This window comes from Scardinius erythrophthalmus (assembly GCF_964197995.2).
Source record: "Scardinius erythrophthalmus genome assembly, chromosome: 21".
Lineage (NCBI taxonomy): Eukaryota > Metazoa > Chordata > Actinopteri > Cypriniformes > Leuciscidae > Scardinius > Scardinius erythrophthalmus.
Window position 1 is genome coordinate 27548069 of NC_138241.1, and position 20715 is coordinate 27568783.

General features: G+C 36.7%; 1 protein-coding gene across 1 annotated transcript in view; it reads right to left on the minus strand.

Moving 5' to 3' along the window:
- The window catches only part of akt3a (v-akt murine thymoma viral oncogene homolog 3a), an 88313-nt gene extending 85100 nt beyond the window's left edge, over positions 1–3213 (minus strand). The window contains exons 1-2 of the mRNA XM_081351296.1: positions 2955–3213; positions 2746–2862 (exon numbers count right to left, since the gene is read on the minus strand). The gene's annotated coding sequence lies outside the window, so the exon portion shown is untranslated. The remainder of the gene's footprint in view (positions 1–2745; positions 2863–2954) is intronic.
- Positions 3214–20715: the final 17502 nt, after the last annotated feature.

Genomic DNA, 20715 nt, shown 5'->3' on the forward strand with positions numbered 1-20715 from the left:
GAAAAAGAACAATGTGACCGCTTATGGTAACAGATGGCCTCCTGTGGTGAAATTGTATATATATATTTACACATACATATTTTTTACACATACATATTTTCAAAAGTGACAGTAAAGACATTGCAAATGTTACAAATAGTTTTCACAAAAATATTAAGCAGCACAACTGTTAACAACATTGATAATAATAAGAAATGTTTCTTGAGCAGCAAATCAGCATGTTAGGATGATTTCTGAAGGATCATGTGACACTGAAGACTGGAGAGTAATGATGCTGAAAAAAAATTTTTTGTCATCAAAAGAAGAAATTATAATAAAACAGAAAAGTTATTTGAAATTGTACTAATATTACTGTTTTACTGTATTTTTGATCAAATAAATTCAGCCTTAGTGAGCAGAACTTTTTTCAATTTTTTTTTTTTAAATCTTACAGATGACAAACTGCATTTCATGATGTTATGAAATGGTGCAAGAAAACTCCAGGCACTGCGTCTTTAAATTATTCTGCTGAAAAGATAGATATCTACTAGGAACACAAACTGACACCCTCCAAAGTTTCTAACGTCCCCTGAAAGAGTTTGCAACTGATGGATATTTTCTCTTCAAGTAATCAGAGAAGAACCGCTGAAGGTGAAATCCAGCCCTTTCCGAGCAACACTTTCAATTTCAGTAATCGGTGCTAATGTTACCCTGAAGCAAAGGAAAACCGTGAGCTCCCATCACAAGTCCCCAACAAAAGTGTCGTTCAAAATAAGTTGTTTACACGCCCTTCTAATATTATTTTTCATGAATCTTCTTTTGGCTGCAAGTAAAGAGCAAATTCGTAATATGGCTTTGGTTTTTGCACCATCAGCACTTTAACATGCAAAGATTGTGATGCACCACAAGAATTATTAAGCACGACAAATATCCTAATCTGAACATGCATTTAAAACTAGCAGCATGCCGCCACCCCATTCACAGGAATATTATCACACTGATGTGGGCAGTACTGTACATCACTGCTGTTAAGGATTCACAAGACAAACCACCTTTGTTTTAAGTAAATGAGAGCTTCAGCATCTCCATGAGGTTTTCAATGAAAGCGTTGTATGTTGCCACGAGAGAGACATGAATAATGAAAGATTTCTCTGCAGTCACACACCAATGCTGCAGCCGCAAACACTGTAACAGAAACTGAGAAGACGCTGTGGTCTATCTAAAACCTAAGAAGAGGAAACGAGAAATTTGTGAATGAATACTGGCGGATGTGGATGTCTGAGGACTCTGAGGACCTTTGCTAATCTGCTGCAGCCATTATTCAGGAGTGCTTTTACTCGTTCTCTATATAGAGCTGGAGAGCACTTAATGTGAGGTCAATTTAATAATGTCTTTTGCTCTTGTTTTATATAATCTACTTAAAGACTTTCTTAAAAATAATTCTTCCTTTAATAAGGCTCACAGGACATTCAGAGATTCAGTCAACGCACGTATAAATGGAAATGTTATGCCGCACAACAAGCAAAGCTTTTGGGTTCTTCAGACAAGCAAACTTTCTAAATACCTGTTCGGAATTAAATTATAAAGCAAATTATAAAGCGATACTTGTGGTTAAAGTAAAGAAATATGATCAGTTTTCACTTTATTCAGAATTTGAATCTGTCGGATATGTAACAGGTTGTTGAATACACACCCTTAAATGTGTAACACGACTCTTTTAAAACCTGAAAAGTGTTTCATATAAAAGTGAAAGATAAAAACAGCCAGCAGATGTGCAATTTGCGACACCACACACAGTACTCTTGTTCATTTTAAACTGAATCTGAGTGAAGCACTAATCTAAAACAGCTCTTCTCAGGGTATCTGAAGAATCCGGAAGTGTTGCCGCCAAGCTTTGTTTGTAAACCAGTAATTTCATCTCAACTTGCACCAACAGAGATTTCATCTGTTCCTGAACGTTTCAGAACTAAATGACATAGATGGTGCATTCATGTACACCTAAATAGGATAAATAAGGCCACATGACACTATAGATGTGACAAAAGACTGAAACCACAAATCTAACCGAGACAGACAGGTCGGACACAAAACCAACAATAAAAGACAGGTTATCTTAATGAGAAAATTAGCAGTATGATGCAGTGCAAGACTTGCTTAAATGTGTTTGGAATAATCAGTAATGTTAAGCAGCAGCAGCACAATCCCACATTCAGATGGTCCTTCACAGATATGCTCGAGTCTGAGGGAGGTGCCAATGTAATGTAAACAAGAGGGCGTGACATCTAGCCTACAAACCTCAACGTTAAAGCCAATGAGGGAAATTGGATTTCCACTTCGTGGAAGTTCGTGTAATACCCACGACCTCAGCTACAACCTTCTGGCCAATTGTCAGAGTCTTGATCTGTCAGTTGCGAATCTTTTACCTCAAAAGCAATGAATAAGCTGGCTAAAAAGAATAACAGTGCTCGTCAATCGTGACTTATACAGAGATTCTGTTATGCCGAGTCTTATTCAGTTACTAAAATTAATTTGCCAATGGAATGTGGGAATGTCTCGGTAGATAAAAGTGGGAATTATGAGTAAAACACGCTAGGCCATAAGCAGAGCTCATTGCCCTGATTCACAGCCTCCACACCGCAGCATCAACTGTTTATATGAACTGAATGTTCCCAGGCTGTAATGAACCGACGCTGCGTCACAGGCAGCCACGCGCTCCGTCAAATGTGGCATTTAACATTCGTATTACTGTCATAGCGGGTTTTTTACCTGGCGCTGGAGTCTGTAGGGAGACCAGTGGGCTTCCCTCCCCTCCCTGAGTACGTGCGCGTCCTCCTTAAAGGCTCGAATGGAGCATGGATGGATGGGATAATCGGAGAAGCACGCCTACAGAGAGAGCACAGACTCAAGTGGTCACTACTAGAGTGTTGTCTCGAAAGGAGGGGTTGTATGATGGACAGACTGCGGTAGTTCCTTACCCCGGGAACCGCGCTCAGACACACCACAACGACGACACAGGCAGGTTACCCTCTCTCACCCCGTGTCTCCTGCTACAGTCCGCGCCAGGTTCGGTTGGTCCGTCTCCCTCCCGTTCTCACCGCTCCATAGACGCTCCTGCGTGTGATGCGCGGCGCGAGGAAATCTCGCGAGAGCCGCTGTGTTTACAGGAGATGCGCCTCTTCTGTAGCGCTCTGCGTGGAGGGGAATTCTTTTGGAATTAACAAGATTCCCATAGTCAGGGGAAACCAAGAAATAACAGGAATTTATCTGGGAAAAGTCGTGGGTATTAATGCAAGCAATCAGATAATAAAATAAAAGGCATTTCTGAATATACATTTCTAGATATGCTCAAATATGTTAAATAGGCTATTTAATTAATGAGCTGTATACTGAACTTGTGCAGATTAGCGATGTTATTGTTAAGGAAACTAAAACTAATAGAAATCGTTTCGTTTATTGAAATAAAGCTGAATCAAATGAAAAATTAAATTATAAATGTTGCCTTGGCAGCTAACTGAAATAAAATAAGTTTACTAAAAGTAAAATAGGCCTATATATAAATATAGATGTAAAGCTAAATATAAATAATAGATAAAACTAATTACAAAAGTTTTAGTAATAAAATTACTAAAACCTAAACTGAAATTTTTAATAAAAACTGAAAATCCACAATGTTACAAATAATATGAATCTTAAGGTCCATGTGCAAGGAAACGTAATTAATGATTTATTAGGAAATCAGTCTAAATTAAAATTATATCTAAGTTCTAATGCTAAGATTTGAATGGTGCATAAAAAAAGATCCTGTCGACTATGAATTGTATTGACAAACCAGGTAATACTTATGTTTTTATATTTTATGCTATTTTTTGTGAACGGGTGAACCATAAATCTGATACCAAGGAAAATTATAATAGTTATTTCAATAACTATTCAAGAACTATAATCTGCCTTTTTATTATTGTGCTGAAACAAGTAGAGCTCAAATCTGATACATACAGTTGCATGTGTCTGGACTCTGGACCTATTGAAACAAATGTCCCTTTTCCAAAAAACACTTCCCACTACGGCCTTGTGGTCAGAGTTGGAACTGCAACACATAAACTGTGAAGATTGAAAGTAGTTGTTGCTATGAGGACAAGTTTCTAATCTAATTTATTTATTTATTTATTTATTTATTCTCCTTTATGTTTGTAAAATATATCTTAGAAAATAAAGTGACAATTCATAACTTTTAAAGGTACTTTGTAATCACCAATACTGGGGATATCAATAGACAATAGTATATTTAATATATTTTGTTTGTATTATTATTATTTAATACTGCCCTCAAGGATAAAGTGAGTGGAAAGCAGGTAAATATCTGTCAAATAGCATATGCATGATACTCTTATTTAAAATATATATATATATATATATATATATATATATATATATTCACTTTGGTACTATTTTCACAAGTAAGGTGTATATTCTGTAGTTGATCTTTACAGTTGAAGGGTGAATTACCATAATGTGGCAGTCTCTAACCATGGTACTCTGTTTAATATGGCATACATACTGTAATGTAAAATGCTGTGTTTGATGCCATCTGTCTCCCTTCTGATGCATCTCTGATCAATCTGATGTTATAAAGTCATTGACTGTTTCCTCTCCTTTGTACTCTATCCTGCTATATGTTCACAAATTGCAACTTTCTCTCTCTCTCTCTCTCTCTCTCTCTCTCTCTCTCTCTCTCTCTCTCTCTCTCTCTCACACACACACACACACACACACACACGAAAGGCATGTTACTGTGAATGATACATTATGTAGGTGAAACACTTATTTTGTGTTGTGAAAAGGATACATTGTGATTTTATGTATTGTACTAACAATTGAAAATATGCTCAACTGTTTGAAAAAAGTGCACTTTTGATGATCTGTTGTGATATTAGCACTAAGAGTTTTGAAAATGTACACCTTACTTGTGAAAATAGCAAATAGTGCCAAAGCGAATAAAAAAAAAAACCTGTAAAACAAAAATCTTAAATTTAGGTTTTCCGTCTCATTTCCTTTTCTCTTCATTAAATACATAAGGACCCAGGGTAATTTTCACATCAGAACTCTGCACTTTTCAAAGCATAGCGTGTTAACCACAGCTGCTGTGGTCCTCAGTGTTTGGCCAGGTATCACCTGGGCATCGCTGAAATGGACTATTTCTTGATCCCACTGGACAAAGTGCTAAAGCTGTTTTGTGAGTCGTCGGCCCTAGGCTGTGGCCTCAGTTCAGCCCCCTGCCCACGGTGACTGTTCCAGATGGCGGACCGAGGTACAGCAGAGGTAAGGCCACAGTCCTGTGCTATGACACAGGTGGGGAAAGGCCTGTTTAAACCCACAGGAAAGCATGCCTGGCAGTCACCCCCTCCCCGTCCCTCCATCAGCTGTCCATGCTTACAGAGGGAGACCATAGTTTCCACACTACACTTGGGACACTGCATACACATGAGTTTGCTTGAAAAAGTCTGTTACACCAAGAAACTAGGTGAGAAACTTGTGAAGTTACAGAGAAAAGCTGATATTTAATGATAATAAACATTTCGTGTCACGGTGTCAGCATACCTGAAAATGCTCATAAACATTCCTTTACTCTTTTGTCATATTTAATTCTTGAAGTATTATTATTTCACATTCTGATAGATAGATAGATAGATAGATAGATAGATAGATAGATAGATAGATAGATAGATAGATAGATAGATAGATAGATAGATAGATAGATAGATAGATAGATAGATAGATAGATAGATAGATAGAGAACCGTTTGTAGGTCAACACTTTAATGTAGGTGTATCCAGCTTTTCTTGTCATCCATCAATCTGGGACCACATTAGCCACTTGAATGCTGTTAGGCGAACCAGAATGGACATTTCTGGCCGTATGTTTCCCCATCTGAAACAGATAAAGCTGTCCTGCACACCTTTGACTGTGGCTACAGCTGCTCTGCCTGATCTCATGTGTCATCTCTGCCTACAGCTGCCTCTCACTCCATCCAGGCCCACATACGAGGGGCTCCAGCGACCACTGACGTGGACACACATGAAAGTGGCTATGGACAAATCTCCTGAGCTTCTCTGTCGTCCTAAAACCTTCTCAGGGTTCAGCTGGCAAAGTGCCCTCTCGTCCATTGGGAATGGTCAGTGTGAGGTGGGGACTGAGTGGGCCTGGGAATGGGGAGCGATTAGGTGAGGTAAAAGTGCTGTCGGTGGTCTTATACCTCAGGACGGGGGAGGGGATGTATGTCTGTGCATGTGAGAAAAGAGGATTGCATATGAAATCCCCATATTACCTTCCCATGATCAGGTGGAGCCATATGGAACATTTGTGTTTATATGTGTGTGGTAAAATATTTATTATGTTCTCAGATGTTAATCTTGTGAAAGAACGATCAATGGTAAGTCTTAACCCTTATCCCGGGGCATCTTTGAGAGTCTGTGGGGAGGAACAATTATTTCTTAGGAAAAAATTTAAAAGAAAGGCCCTTTGAATCTCAGGATCAATCAGGTCAAGTGACTTAACCTCTAGCATAAACTCAGCATCTTTATGTAAAATAAACTAGGCAGTAGAGGACCACTAACCTTGAGGTCAATGCTCCTAATTCTCCTTTGCATACAGTATTTTCATTAGCTACAATGCACAAAATTTTAAATTAAAGCATCTAGAAGAGAAACGTTATGATAGAGTCCTATAGTGATGGGAAAATAGCAATAAATACATTTTAAATAGTGGATTGTATATTGTGAAGTGAAGGCTATTGTATGTGATAGGCTATATAATTGTATTTATTGTAACTGTATAATTTATGCACACTGAGCAGATTTCAAATGTGGCCAAGATAAATTCCACTGTATATGCCATAGTGAATAACAAAGTTGTCATGGGTTGGTTCCAATAAAGGCAAGTGGAAGATCTATGTGCAGCAGTCAGTCTTTATTAGACAAATAAAAAACAAAAACAATACAAACAGGCGCACAGAAGAAAACCGCAGGAGAACTAGCACAACCAACCTTAAACATTAAAGACTCCAGACAAAGAACTGAACTGAGGGTTTAAATAGACCAAACATGGAGCTAAACAAGACACAGGTGAACACAATGGGTTGTTATGGAAACAAATAAGCACACAGAAGAGCAACCAAGGCACACAGGAACTAATGCTGCCTTCACATGCTATCAGAAATTTACTCAATTTAGGAGCTCATTGCATTCAAGTGCTTTGTTGTCAGAAAGAAAGGGAATCATGGAGGAGACCAGGTTTATTCTTGCCTATTTATTGAGAAAATCTTATTAAAGCTGAAATTATATTAGCATCCCATTCATTGACAACCAAACATTCACCACACTATAGATATAGTCAGCTTGCTTGAATTTCGGTCAAATACAGGCTATTTTCGCTGCGTCTAAAACATACAATACGCTTCAAATGATTATATGTACACCACGTTAAAGACAAAACAAGGCAGGTTGCTAAATCCCAAGCATGAATGGGATGCTAAATATCATTTTGGATTTAATACAAATTTTCTTATAATCTTCTGGCTTTTCCTTCTGTCAACACCACATTCAGATCATCTGCAATTGCATAACTAAATACTATTTTTCAAAAAAATCTTGTTTTTTTGTATTGATTGATTGATTTATATTTCCTCTTTTTCATGCTTTTTGATACCTAACTTTTTTGATTTGATTCTTACTTTTTTTTTTGCTATAAGCTGACTGCTGTTGGTCAATAAGTAAACCAACGCTTAAGACCTGCGTTTTTTGGCAGGATAGACAGCCCAGGAGTGAACATGAATATTGATTTAAAACATGGGTCAAACTGAGAGTATTGTACTACTCCAGGTTTTTTATGTGAGCCAGTTTCCTGTGTATGACAGAGCCATGTCTGCACATATCAACTGACTCAATCATTTTTCTAACAGAGCTTTAACTGAGTTTATTTTGTTAAGCAGTGGCTCTTCTGAAGACTCTCTGCTGTGCACTGTGTTGGATGTGGTGGCCTCTGGCAGGTCTGCTGGATGAGGAAGGCAGTCTCTCACTGCCCCCAGCCAGTGCAGCTGTTACTTGGGTGTGACATCTGGGCTTGATAAATAGTCATGATGCCAGCGGTGCCCTAAACACCCCTAGGTGCCACACACAACATCCATGCCACACCCCCTGCACATTCTACTTTTCCAGATGCATGCCAGGGTACCATAGTGTGCCATCCAACCTCACCGCCTCACAGCCAAGGCTCTCAGACTGGCAGCCAAGCCATATGTCAAGGTCATATCTGTATGAGAGAGAACTATATTGTACATCCTCTCCGGGAAATCCTGAATTCATCCAATCAGATGATGACTTTGAAACTCCTGAAGTGATTCCAAATTTGTGAGCCATATGTATCAGACAGACATTCAACCAACCAACCAAATATTACTTTTTTAGAGTAACTTAGCCAACACTTACTGGTTGTTGTTCAAAATGTGTTTATCAAAATTCTCTCAGAATTTGGCAGAGGAATTGTATTTCTTTGTAATATTACTGACTTTCAAATATTTATTGTTTAATGGTACTTAAACAATTGTTAATGGAACTTGAAGTTCTTCATGATTCTGCATAGACCATATCAAAGGCAATGTACTCTGCAAAATAAAACTGAAGACTCTTAATTTTAATACAAGTATACTTAATACAAGTATATTTAATACAGTGATTCAAAAGAGTATTTGTTTGATGTTATAACAAATCTTTAAATAGAGATGTTATTTTAATCTCTCTTGCATGGACTGTTTGTCATATTAAATTTGTTTTACTCACTGTGCTAAGTTCTTCCTCAGGATGAGCACAACTGGGAACAGCTGGACTCAACTAAGTTTAGCGATTATATTGGTTTTTACATTCCCTGAGGGCCCAACACGCCTTCACAGGGGACAAGGGGCTGAAAAATACACATCTGGAAGCGCAGACTGTATTTGCATAACAACAACTGGATGACATAGCTCCCCTCTTTTCTTTTCTCCACATCTTGAAGAATGTTTGTTTTGGCTCACCTTCAAGGCACAGGGATAATCGCATGGAACCTCCCAGGATGCTGAGAATCTTTTCTGCAAAGATTCTTCAGCTGAATCTTGGTGAGTTATTAAGTGCATTTTCACACAGGAAGTTAATCACAGGTTGTTATGCTTTGTCACAGTATAATGAAATATTTCGATATTTTTTTTAGCATTGTGATTGTGGCAAATGTTCCATAACTCAGCCAACCGTAAGGCAATGCCTTTTTCACAGAGAAAAATGAGCAAATTACCATCAGAGTTTCTGTAAGATCTTTAACTCTTTAATGCACCACAGAATACTTAGTGGTTTTTCAATTTTAATGATAACTGCATAAATAGTCAATAGTGCGTATGCTGTAGAGTGTAAAGCATTTAAAATGTTAATAATGAATAAGTGTCTCTCCAGATTTTCAGTCAAACATATTTGTTTATGTCGCTGCATCTATAGAGCATGTCATCATTAAAGGGTGTGTATGTGTATTTGCTCATTGTACTACGTGTGCAGTATGAATATATGTTTTCATATTGATTAGCCATGTTTAAGGGAACTCAGTCTATAGAAATATTTATCACTTACCATGATTCCCCCTTTAAATAATAAAAATGTAACTTTCAAACTGGGTTATATTTTTCATAATGTATTCATATCATATTTTAGACATTATGGAAGGGTTAAACTTTTGTGACAGCTGCTCTTTACAACAACAAGATGAGTGCCTAAAACCAAGGATAAATCAATTCATAAGGATAAGTCAAATCAGATCAAATTTTGAAACACCTAAAAAACAGTCTTACACAAAATAGATTAATTCTTTTGGCCAAGTATTCTTATGGTTGTTATTTACACCCAAAAGTAAAGGGACTTTGGTTTGACAGAGCTGATCATGACCTCCCTGGGGCCCTAAGCAAAATTCTGTTAAGGGGCCCTCCTACCTCGACCCATGAGCCATGTAAACCATTTGCCATTGCCACACAGTCACACCTGACACCCCAGTGCTCCCACTACAATCCTCCCTCCTTTAACTAAGACTAATGAAAATGTAACATAGACATTGTTACTAGAAAAAGTACATTCTTAATATCAATAATTTACATTTTAAATAGTACAAATTTAATTATTTATATCAAAAATGCATCCTGTGAATGAATAAAAGCTAGAATGGCTTGCCATATTCAATTCAATTCAATTCAAATTTATTTGTATAGCGCTTTTCACAATACATATTGTTTCAAAGCAGCTTTACAGAAAGTGCATTTCAGAAATGTACATAGAGAAATACAGTTAGTTAATAACTGTATTATAAATGTATAGTTAAAAACCTCCGTTTTATCTGAATTTAATAGCAGAAAATTACATGTCATCCAGTATTTTATATCTTTAACACACTCTGTTAATTTAGATAATTTAGCGTTTTCATCTGGTCGTGATGAAATATATAATTGAGTGTCATCAGCATAACAGTGGAAATTAATTCCATGTTTTCTTATAATATTACCAAGTGGCAGCATATATATTGAGAATAGCAGAGGGCCTAACACAGATCCTTGCGGTACACCGTAGTTTACTGACGTTATCTTCGATTTTTCCCCATAGCATGTCAATGTGTTTTAAATGATAAAAGCAATACTTGATGCTTGATGGTTATTATTTACTGAGGGGATGTGCATCCATATTGATCAGTATGTCCAGCCAATCAACATTTTAAATGCAATATAGCCTATAAATCAATAGTCAATCAATACATTGCTTTATTGCAGAGTTGTAACTAAACTGACTTGGAGACTAGATAATCATTGTCTTGTTTTAAAAGTATGTGCGTCTATAGTGAGGAGTGCCATCACGCCCATATTGTACTGGTCCCCACAGATGTTTTGCTGGAAAGTGAGCGTTTCATTTCGTGCACGCGCATAAAAAGCATGTAAACGCGCGACGCGGTTACCTTTTCTGAGCTTCAGTTTAAACAAACACCGTTGCCCTTTGTCGTTTATCAAACGTAATAAATAGTTGTATTTCATTCATTTTTCAGGCACAAAGTCACAGAACACAGCCCTGGAAGTGGTCGGCATTAAGCAAGACACAGAATGACCAAAATATGCACTGCCCAGCTGGGTTAGCAAGACAGACAGACTGGAGAGAGATGCACATCAACTTAACTTTACTGTTCTTTGCTGACATCAAACTTGGAGAGGAGAGAACACAAGTCTACCTGATTGCTGTTCCCGCAATTCACTCTCATGTTTTTTTTTTTTCTTTCTTCTCTCTCTTCGTAAACAGAAGGATAGTTCCGCTTAATTTTCTCATCTATGTTGTAAACTTTGATTGACGCGCTTTGGCACGAGGGGGAGGCGGGTCCTTGAGAAATTTGCGCGGCCCTACGCAACTTGCGTAGTGTGCTGATTGGCTGTTGACACCTTTGACACTCTGTTGTAACCTATATGAAACAAAATAAATGATACAAATGAGCTTTTATCTTTAAAACATTAAGTTAAAGTAATATAAACGTACGTTTATAGTAGGCCTACGTTTCCTTGGTAGGTTTATGAGAGAAATAACAATGTCTGATTATGGAACAAATCGTTGTTTTTTTTTTATTATTATTTTTTTAAGTCGGATATTTTTAGGGAATCATTTGATTAATTTCACAATTCTGAATGATTTGATTATGAATGAAACTGATCCGGTTCAGCTCAGGTGGCTTCCTAGATAACTAGCATAATGCATACAAAAACAGACATCCATGTCAACTGTTTTGTGGTCTATTTGACTGTTTAAAGAGGCTATCTTTTCAAAAAGCTATCCCATAATCTGCCAAATGTCTTGAAAGACACATCTGCAAGCTCCTCCTTAGACAGCCTCACCCCTGCGTCTCTTCACATCTCGCTCTCTGTGATGGATGGTTTGTTGTAGTGTATGCTGAAAAAAAATCAGCCACTTGCAATTCATCAGGCCCGGAATAATGAGCGGAGAGCTACATTGATTTAGCCCGGGGCTTACAGCTCGAACATCTGGCCTGGTTGGCAGTCATAGTCAAGGCCAGCGCTATTGGAAAGCTTTCTTTAGAGGGTCCAGATGCAGAGAGAGGAGGATCCGTACAAATGCTACAGATGGAAACGCTGGAACAGATGATGTGGTGGGCAGCTCCCGCCACCGTTGGCACAGGTAGCTTGTCTCCAACAGCTGGCACAGGTTAGGCATTCCTGGGAATTGGTGCCACAAGGCAAATGTTCGCACTGGCAGAGGTTGTGGTTGTGGGACATACACACACTGTTCGTACAGGTATCATCAATCAGGCGGATGGTGGGACTGAATGACAATATGAAAATTGTTCATCTTTGCTTCTGTTGATGTGATTTATTTCATCTGCAAATCTATTTATAGTAAACCAATTAACAGGGTAAATCTATGTATAATCAATTGTTGTATTTAAAGAAGCTAAAAGCCTTAGCTTACAGTTCAATAAACAAGAATTTGATATTGAGTGACTTAATTGCTTTACAAACACAATACTGTCAATTTTTCACTCCGGCAATGAAAATAGTTCCAAACAAAGCCACAGCTAAATAAACCAATGTCTCTGAGCTATACAAAGTAGTGAAGTTATGTTCCTGAATGAATCAGAGTTTTTTTTAACAAATCGGTAAATAAATGATTCAATGACTGAATAAATGCGGCACTTTTTTTTGAACAAATTGGTTGAGTGAATGATTCAGTGATTCCCGTCATGAAGAAAGTTGGCTCCCTACATAGTTAACCTGTATATCGTGACGAATTCGGGCACTGGTAAGAACCCTGTCTCACTACACATTGATGACTCCATTTCTGGCACCATGACTATACTCGCGTTACAAAAGGTTATCAACAACAGCAAAGCGGCAATAGCAAATGTGACGTATTATCAATGCTTCCTGTTTTTTGCGGTGGATTTTACTTTTTTGTTGCAATGTCCAGGGCACTGGAAGGATTTTGCGATTGAGACAGCCTTGGACGACTCTGCTAGCCTGGTAATACCAGACTCTGCTACTACACTTTGCTTCGTAGACAGAGTCTGGAATAGCATAATAGAGAAGTGTTTTCTCTCTCACTTGTCTGAAGTTTAAAATCATTGGTTACCCGTAAGCCAATCACATAACGTTTGGTTATGGCGTGTGTTATGCGCATGCTCAGCCGCATCTAACTTCCACTGTAAACGCATGTATGATGCAAAAACTAAACCTCCGAGCGAAATACCGGAGTGAACATGGCTGTGAACGACTTTTGCAGATTATGTGAAGTAAATCTACGCATCCACCACGGTACAATCAGCGTCTACGTCACGGCTCTCAGCCCGCCTTCTGTTCGTTGATTGGCCCAGCTGTTTTCAGGCCGGTGGAAAACTGAAAGGGCTGCTATCTCAGACTGACTACAGGAGCGAAATGAAATTAGCGGAAGTAGGAAGTCTGACGTAGTCAGGCTACGACTCTGCATTTGTATGAATGAAACGGAAAATGCAGTGTAACCACCCCTTGAGCGTCCCTGGAATGCTGCTCAGCCAATCAGAATCGAGGAACGGAACTAAAACGGTTATATGAAAACATACACAGTATGATGGTTGGGAAAGATGTTCTTTTTAGACCAAAAAATATGCTACAAAGATTCTCCATTCTATGTAGATTGCTACACTTCTAAAGCAACGAAATTAAAATAAAAACACACTTAACACTATAGGCAACAAAAAAAATCCCTCAGTCATACTCAGGCATGCTTTTGGATTTACGGATGAAAAATAACAGATTGTGTGTGGGGGTTGAGTCTGAGACTGTGAATAGAATGGTCTTGCCCAGATGTATGTGTCTGGACTGCTCAGACTGGCACAAAGCTGGCCACTGCTCACTGATGGACATCTGGATAGCAAATTGGTTAATGGTGCCTCCAAGCCAAAAGGTAGTCAGCCATCTCCTCTCCCAGCAATGCAAGGACTGCCGCGCATCTGTGTTCCACCTATCCCAGGAAAACATCCCCCTGTATACAGGCCTGAGGAAAGACTGGAAAAGGAGAGAGGAGTAGTGCTTAGTCCAAACCAGGTCTCTGTCTGGAGGGCAACATGTCATGATGTGGGTTTTAAGATGACTGTGTATGCTGTTTTTTAGATGTTAAAAGAATTGCATTACTTGTTTTGTGTGTGTGTATATATATATATATATATATATATATATATATATATATATATATATATATATATATATATATATATATATATATATATATATATATATATATATATATATATATATATATATATATATATATATTATACTGTAAGTTGTGGGTTTATTTGCAGTGACTTCTTCTGCAGGTTACATTGTTACACCAGTAGGTGGTGACAAGAATTGAATCGTTCATTCAACCGATTTGTTCAAAAGTGCTAATTCCTATTAAGGACCAAAAAAAAGTGAGTCACTGAATCATTTACTTAATCGATTTGTTCAAAAAAGCTGAGTCGTTACTGTGGCTTTTTTGGAACTATTTTCAGTGGCTAAAGCTACATAAAGTAACTTGCAAAACTAAATGTAAGTAACTCAGTATAAACTTCTAATTTATTTAACTGTTGAATAAAAGTAATATATCACTTGCAATCATGCTACTGTTCTGAATATCAGCAGGAATGTGCAGCACATACAGTAAACTATAATGTTAACAGGTTTCAGTTGTAATCATTATTTATTATTACATAAATACATTAGTTAACATGAAATAACAACAACAAAACTTTACAGCATTTATTAATCTTTTTAATTGTTAATTTCTACATCTATTAATACATTTTTAAAATTGAAAGTTGAATAACAAGAACAATGAACAATTGTATTTTTATTAACAAAGATTGATACATACTGTAAAAACATATTGCTAATGGATCACCTAATGTTGACAAACGAAGCCTTACAGCAAGGTTTCACCATGCATTATAATATAACAATGTAGTCAACTATACTGAACATTTGAATTTCAAGGGTTGCTGGAAGTGCTGGAGTACCAATGGCACATCACACCCCACACTGCTCCAGATTCAATTATAAGCAGTGTTGATTAGGCAAGCAGATGTGAATGTGTATTAGACCTTGAAATCATAACACAACACATTAATATCCTGGACCTATACAGTAATATTTGGAACACTGATTTCACAAATGATCCATTCAAAGAGCATTACAATCACAACTTGTGTATGTAATTCATGTAATTGCTTGACAGACAGAAGAAGCATTGTGAAATTAAACTAAAGCTTCCTCTTTTTTGGCCTGATCTCCACCATCTGTGGATAAACAAGTTAAACACACAGCAGTTTCCCCTGACGCCTGAACCCTAGAGGATGTGCCCTCCCCCCAAACAGATGCAGCACCTCCAGAGGCTTTGGGTGTGCTGAGGGAAAGAACAGCTGTTCTCTTGCCTAATAAGAGGTCTGCAAGTGAGACAGGTAGGTCATGAATTATTTACTTGAAATCTTATTGTTTTTAGCTTCTGTTCAAAATGTCACCATTTCCTCTGATCTGTAGGAAGTGATTTTTAGGGTATGTTCACTAATAATAATAATAATAATAATAATACATTTTATTTCTAATGCGCTTTTCTTAGACTCAAAGCGCTAGACTTAACCATACGCTGTGAAGAGGGTACATAAATTCTCTTGACAAGTGCAGTATTGACTTGTTTCCTATTAAAACTGATTGAAAGATATCTTTGCTGTAATGTGAATGACTTTGGATATAAGCGATTCGCTAATGCAGAAATGTACAGGTAAATGTGAAGTTAGGCCAGGACATATCGAAGGGTTCATCTCACCATGTTTTTTTTTTCTTTTTAATTCATAATTTTTAATTTATTTTTTATAGTCAGTAAGCCTTATATGACACAACCATGAACATGATTTTCTACCTGAATTTATATCGGTTTAGTTCAAGTTGAGTCATCAGATTTATGGTCTGCTTTTTTAAGAGAAAGACTGTACATTTTAAATGTGTATCTGCTAAACTTTTAATCATTTTTAGGAGGACATTAATGTATCGATGCCACAGAGCTAATAAAAATACCTGAAGCGTCAACATTTAAACTGTGTTTTAAAGACATTGTTTGTCTTAGGCGCGCTAAAGTGTTGTTGTAAACTTACTACTTAAGAAATTTTGTTTGTATGTTTGGAATATTGTTAATTGACTCACAAAATGTTCCGAATTCAAAATGCTGTCATGACGTCATTGTCATATTTAAATATATTAGTTTGCGATTGGTATTTTTTCTTACAATTATTTACACACTGAATTATGATTACTAATACAGAATGTTTTTGCAATTTATGAGGATAAAATTGGTAATTTGCTTTAATATGATATAAAGCTTTTGTTAAATAAATAATACAATCATTAATATAAAAAACCCTCTTTATACAACATCATTATTGGATGTATACACTATATTGCACTCTCAGAAAATAAAGTACATAAATGTACTTTTAGGGGTACAATGGCTTGTCACTGGGACTGTACCCTCAAGGGTACAATATTGTACCTTAACCTTTAAAAGAAACAGTACATATATGTACCTTTTAATGCTTTTTGACCCTCAAAAAGGTACATATAGTATATGTACCTTGAGGTCCAATAACAAGCTCTATGGGGTACGTTAGTGTAGATTGTACCTTGGGGGACAGAAATGGACTCCTACTGTACCCCTATTTCTGACAGTGATGCTTGTCCTTAAAACATTTTTTTTGTATATGAACTTCTTTCCGTCCGTGTGTCATGTTGCTTAAAAAGTGTTGTTTTAAATGGAAATGCATATCCGACCCGAATGACTGATATAACAAATCCATTATAAATTATAATAAATTTTGCCCATTTAGTCCTTTTTCCAGCTGTGTTATTTATCACCCAGCATTAACCTACATTTATCAGCATGCCTTCACCAGTTAAAGTCAAATTCCTCCATATGGCTTGGTGCTTCATTAAATGCTAATTATTATGAGGTATAATAATTGTGAGGCTGCTGTGTGCACTGGGTGACGTGCTGCTGCGGTGTCCCAAGAGAGGAGGAAATAGACTGAGATCCAGATAAACAATCCCACTTTTCTCCCGAGACTGTGTGATCGCCCATCTGATGATATGTCCGCTTCTCTCCAGCTCGTCCTCTCTCCTGGGAGCCTGTCTCTCTGTTGCTGGGTGTGAAGTAAGGGTGACATTGCCCTGCTGATGTTTCATTGTGTCAGCACTGCAGATTTCATATAGATTTATATTTGTATGTGTGTATATTTATACTCTGCTCTTTCCAAACCTCGATTTGTAAGAAACATTTTCTTATAGTCTCTGTACTGCCTCAGATAATATATGCTGTTCTTGCCTGTATTATGCTTACTGCTTTTTGGTTGCTGTGTTGATTCAGCGGGTTTCTTGTATCCACATTGGGTCTTTTCTGATTTTGTACATATACTTGTTGTTTCTCTGAATCTGGTGCTAAGAGCTTGGTTTACTGTGATACAGTAAGACCCCCATGCAGTTATTTTAAAGTTGGCCTCTCTTGATTGAGTTTGATGAAGGTCATCAAAGACGTCCTCAGTTGATATTGGGAAACTTTTTCTGGTTTTATCATATCACCATCCCACCTTCTGCCAGTATAGGTTGGACACCTTGTTGTGAGTAGTACTGAGTAGGTATGGATCAAATAATGCTGTTGCTGTCCAGCTCTTTATCATCATAAGCCTCTCTCGAACAATTAACATGGATACATAAGAAAATAAATTAGTAACTGCGTGAGAAAAACTCCCCCTGAATGCACAGCAATTGTAAAAAGTTATCAGTTGACAACTTAAAAAAGTGAGGAAACTCGCTGCCTTAAAATTATTAAGTAAATAAACTTCAAGCGTAATTAAAAAAAAAAAGTTATGTAATCGTCAAGTTCACATTACTTAATTTTTTCAATTACGCATGGTTCTGTAACAACTTTTTACAGTGCTGTAACAACAAAATACTTTAATGAAAAGTTCATTCAAATGAAAACTTTGAAGCAAAACATTTCATTTTATTTCAGATTATATTGATGTGATCTGTTGTGAATGATAATAGTCCTGGATAACACAAGGAATTGATTGTTGGGTGATGGCACGTAATATAAACTCTTCTTGATATAGTAGCCTATTTGATGTAAAACACTATTCAATCATACACACACACATGGCTACCAACACTGAAGTATAATTCTATAAACATATAAAAATGAATAAATCCCATAATATTTTGAATATAAAAAGTCTAAATAAAAAACTAAATGCAGTTCTTTTAAGTGACACAAATTTAGGCATCCCAACATTATAATGTACAGTATGAAATATAGATTCATTTTGAAATTCGCTAAAGATTTCTTTAACAGTGTTATAAAATTATTATTGTTTAAAGATTAAAGATGATGTTATATTATAGTAAATGTAAAATGTAATGTAAAAACAATACTTCTAAAAATGTAGAAATGTTAAACTGAAAATATTTTGTTAAATATTTAATTGTATATTGTTCATTTTTATTTTAGCATGGCATCAGTGTTTGTGTAGCCAATGTGTTTTTGAAATATTATATATATAAACAATCATCCCAATAAAGCACTTTGAAACAGAAAGTACTCCAGTCCAGATGTTAAGTACCAGAAGCCAGACTTTTGCCGTCTACATGTCAAAGACAATACATTTGTTAAAGGTCAGGATAGAAAACCAGCAATATAAACCTATAGGCAAGGCCATATTTGATTTGTTTGCAGGAATAAAAACGAGGCTGTGAGGGATAGAATACAGTCTGTTCAATGGATTGTAGATGTTTAATCACACTAATAGTTCAGCTGATGAGATGTCTTTCAGTTGACAAAACTAGAAGTTTTAAAAGTTGTGAGTTGTGAAAATTATGTGATCTAGGACCTTTGTAAGTGTGCGACATTGCAAAGATGTCTATCATTCATTGCTTCATCGTCTTCTACGTTAAATTTAATTCATACAGGGTTCGCGGCTAGGATGACATTACTGTGTCCCATGCATAATTTAACTGCTGTGAGAGGTGACTTTACTCAATGCTTGCATTTGCGTTTGTGGCTGTACATTGTTCATAGGCTTTGTTGCATGTTTAATCCTATCAAAAAGGTCAGAGTGCTGTATAAACATCTGCTTATGTCTGTCTAATAGCTCACGTCCACATGAAATTCCTCATCATTTGGATGAGCAAGTAACTTATTTATATTCCTAATTTTACTTATAATCAACACATATCATATACTCTTAATGTGTGAAGTATGTATAATCTTGTGCATGTAAGAATGCATACGAAACGTTATGTTGGTGCAAGTTGAGCCATCCACAAACATGGATTCCACAGTGACCTCAAGAGGTGGGAATGCAGAAGTACCTGATTAATAAACTGTCAAATGTGTATTCAGTGGTTCTACCAGCATTATAGCCTGTATATATATATATATACACACAGGATTACAGAACATAGTTTTATTTTGTTTATGCACTTTTTCTTGTTAAGCATACATTGAATTTTCAAGCATTAGAATACACAAATACATGAAAAACCTCTTGCAAATTCTGCTTTTGTGTTTTCATAGAACTGTTGTATGGCAAAAACCCCTTCTTTATCTGGAGGGAGCTGTAATGTAATGTAATTATATTATAAATCATTATATCAATATCAATAAATTATAACTACTGTAAAATATGCATGTAACACTCATTGATAAAACTATAACTCTAATAGTAATAGTAAATCAAAATGACTTTTACTAGTCCTCTATCGCTCTTCTGAACATTGCTCTTAGTTGCACAGAAGCGAGGCCTCACATCTTTGACTTCAGTCTGAACAGATGGAGAGAACTCCAGTAAATATCATTTCAAACATCAGCCGTGCTTTGCTGATGGCACAGCCGTATTCAAGGGACTGTCATCTCCAAAAAAACATTTGGGATCAAAAAGGCTTGTTGATTATCATACTGGAGCAGAGAACTAACAGCAGTTATGCTAATAGTTGGGACTATACGTGAAGCACACTTTTTTTTGGTGTAAAAACAGTTTGAGGATTGTTTGGTAAAATGTATCTTTTGTTCTAAACTGAAACATTAGTATATTGACTAAATACTTAATAAAATCTAAAACTAAATTACACTTATGTTTTTAGTGACAGGACCATAAATTAATGAAAAGTTCAGTGAAATGAAAACTTGGAAGCAAAACATTTCATTTTATTTCACATTTCATTGATGTGATCTGTTGTGAATGATAATAGTCCTGGATAACTCTTGTACAGAACAAGGAATAGATTGTTGGGTGAAGGCATGGAAAACACCAACACATCACATGCTTGGACTCATTTGCCACATCAGCTTAATGAGGCCATTATTTGCATTAAATTATAATGTTATTATGTCAAGATTCCAGTACCAGTAGGACAGTGGTTTGTTTTGAAATGTATTAGTAACGCCAATTAGTTTACTGGGACGCATGAGTGTGGGAGCGTGGATGATTATGGGCGGGTGCGTTCAGCAGCCAAATATGACAAACACGTGACTGCGTTCACAAGGTCCTGAGTGAACTTAGCGCATCTGTGGACCATTGCACATGCAGTACCTGTTGACACACACAAACTATGGCCTACCTGTATGG